We start from the raw sequence: 3,071 nt of genomic DNA, 5'->3' as shown, positions 1-3,071 counted from the left end.
CCCTTCCAGGGAGCCCACAGCCCTAAGCCCTCAGTGGCTTTTAGGCAGAACAAGGCGTGTCCCAGGTTAGCCCAGCCAAAACAGTTCCTTCCTCTCCTAACCCACATTCCTAAATTTAATCTCCTACCTTCAGGGAGGAAATGTCCTTTGCCTCCAGGGATGGAGAAAGTGTGGATATTGGGTTTTAGGTATCCACCTGGTCCCTTTTTAGCTACTCTCTCTGCTGGCACTTCTCAAGCCTAGCCTAAGAAAATTCTTTGAATTCCTCCAAAAAAAGTTCACTTGTCCTGGTACTTTCCTTAGTTTCATTACAAGTGTCTGGTTCCTCTGTTCTGCCCAGCTCCTATATGTTATTTTGACCTGACCAGTTCCAGGGAAGCCTGGACCCTCAAAATCTGGAGGACCCACCATCCCTCCATTACAGATCTGTTCCCCCGTGAATGGGCACGTGTTTTGCTGTCTGACGTATAAGTGACAGTATGATACTCGGGAATCTTACTTTGTTTCTTAATCGTCTGTGGTGACACCACCATCCGCACAAAGCTGTCTGAATTGTGAATATTTCGGTGATTTCGATGTGGCCCAAACTCCTCCAACGAATGTACCTTCAGGTTGGTTTTCTTCTTTTATATTTTGCTATATTTTCCTTTATTTATTTAAAATTTTTTTTAAACTTTTATTTTATTTTTATTTTTTTAAATTTTATTTTATTTTTAAACTTTACATAATTGTATTAGTTTTGCCAAATATCGAAATGAATCCACCACAGGAACACCTGTGTTCCCCATCCTGAACCCTCCTCCCTCCTCCCTCCCCATACCCTCCCTCTGGGTTGTCCCAGTGCACCAGCCCCAAGCATCCAGTATCGTGCATCGAACCTGGACTGGTGACTCATTTCATACATGATATTATACATGTTTCAATGCCATTCTCCCAAATCTCCCCACCCTCTCCCTCTCCCACAGAATCCATAAGACTGGTCTATACATCAGTGTCTCTTTTGCTGTCTTGTACACAGGGTTATTGTTACCATCTTTCTAAATTCCATACATATGCGTTAGTATACTGTGTTGGTGTTTTTCTTTCTGCCTTACTTCACTCTCTATAATAGGTTCCAGTTTCATCCACCTCAATAGAACTGATTCAAATGTATTCTTTTTAATGGCTGAGTAATACTCCATTGTGTATATGTACCACAGCTTTCTTATCCATTCATCTGCTGATGGGCATCTACGTTGCTTCTATGTCCTGGCTATTATAAACAGTGCTGCAATGAACATTGGGGTACACGTGTCTCTTTCCCTTCTGGTTTCCTCAGTGTGTATGCCCAGCAGTGGGATTGCTGGATCATATTTTCTTAATCTATTGTGAAGAGACATAGGATCCCATCAGTTGTATATAGTGAAAAAGTAAAAATCCCACTCAGACATAGGTAGATGGAGATCTAGTAGTAAGATAGCACTTTAGCTGGAAATGAAAATTTCAGCCAGAATCTGAAAAGTATGTCCTGGAAGGAGAAGAGGGTCTCAGGACTGAATACACTGCTCCACGCAGGAGCTCAGGCTCTGACAGCTGTACCTGCTGGGTTCTTCATGGGACAAGCCATGCAGGCCATGATCCTCTAGAGAATTTGTTTCGACTTTCCATTCACATTGGCATTGGCATGCTTTGCTTTTGCTTCTACCTGCAGTTTTACTTTTATCCGAGACAGATTGGTTTCTTCTCTGATTTTCGCCACTTGTACAGACTGTTACAACATTTCTTAACCAAATAGAGTTTAGCAGGGTAGGGGTGGGGCAGAGGGATGGGATAGGGTGGGGTGACAGAGAGGATGGGGCCACGTGGAACAGCATCTGGGGTCATAGTTCCCTGATGGGGATATAATTCGTGCCCCTGCAATGAAAGCACAGACTCCTCCTCACTGAACTGCCAGGGAAGTTCCTGGAATTGATTTAATGAAAAACATCTAATTAGGAGGAATTTTTGCATGACATTTTACATTTTAGTTGTGACCAGTGATTATAGTTCATATTATTTTATAGTTTTGTGGTTTTACTAGCGTAAAAGATTTTGGGGGTTTATTTTCATTTTAAAAGCTAAAAACTTTTTTAATTCCATGGGATACAAAAAAAAAAAAAAATCTGTAGAATTTTTGAAAGGGTAGAGGTTTTGTTCTGAATGCAAGTGCTTTGGTCCACTGAACTGAATGGTGATAACATTTGTAGAAGAGACACCCAGTGAAAGGTATGTCTTTTTATGAAGTGACATAACAGCACCCATTGTGTGAGTTCTCGGTTGGAGTTTAGAGACAGGCTATGTTGGGCTAAACTCCTTATTCCTGTTTTCAGCCCTTGAGTAATAATCAGAAGCTTTCTCTGAAAAGAGTGGGGTCAGCTGTCAGACTCCTAGGTATCTACCGGCCAGCAGGGCTGGGATTAAATGCAGCAGCCAGTAGATACAGGATGGGGCAAGAGGTCACCTTGTCCCTTTGTTGCTGCCTGGAGAGATTCTTGTCCACGTGCCAGTGGGACAAAAGCTGTGACTTTGTGGCCAGAGGATGTCTCTGACCCTGCCTTGGGTTCCCTGAGGGTGGAGGGACAGCAGGGACTCCCCAGTTCCTTGTCCAGAGAAGGAGTGGCACCCCTCCCTTGCTCTCTGACATCCTCCCAGAACTCATTCCGGACTATGTTCACAATGGGCGTCCAGGCCCCACCCAGACTCCAGGAGCTGGCTGCCAGAGCCTGCTGTGGAATGAGGCCTTGGCTTTGGTGAAGCTGCCCATTGAACTCTTCCCATGGCTGTTTATAGTGGCCTTTGCTGGGAGGCACACCCAGGCCCTGAAGGCAATGGTGCAGGCCTTGCCCTTCTCCTGCCTCCCACTGGGGGCCCTGATGAAGGACCACCAGCCTCATCTGAGACCTTCCAGGCTGCACTCAGTGGCCTGGATGTCCTGCTTGCTCAGGAGGTCCGCCCCAGATAAGATCAACCTGGCAGACTGGTGGGGTCTGGGGGTGTAAGCAAGATGCAGACAGGACAGGTGGATGAGGAGTCATATGGAAACAGGCAATTGG

The 3,071-nt window shown here is 45.2% G+C and overlaps 1 pseudogene; it reads left to right on the top strand.

Annotated features, from left to right (window-relative positions):
- The first annotated feature begins 575 nt into the window (after positions 1-575).
- LOC104982692 overlaps positions 576-3,071 on the top strand; it is a 4,777-nt pseudogene continuing 2,281 nt past the window's right edge.

Source organism: Bison bison, unplaced genomic scaffold (assembly GCF_000754665.1).
Source record: "Bison bison bison isolate TAMUID 2011002044 unplaced genomic scaffold, Bison_UMD1.0 scf7180017864537, whole genome shotgun sequence".
NCBI classification, from domain to species: Eukaryota; Metazoa; Chordata; class Mammalia; order Artiodactyla; family Bovidae; genus Bison; species Bison bison.
The sequence above is the reverse complement of the archived record's forward strand: the minus strand, read 5'-3'. Positions and strand labels throughout refer to the sequence as shown.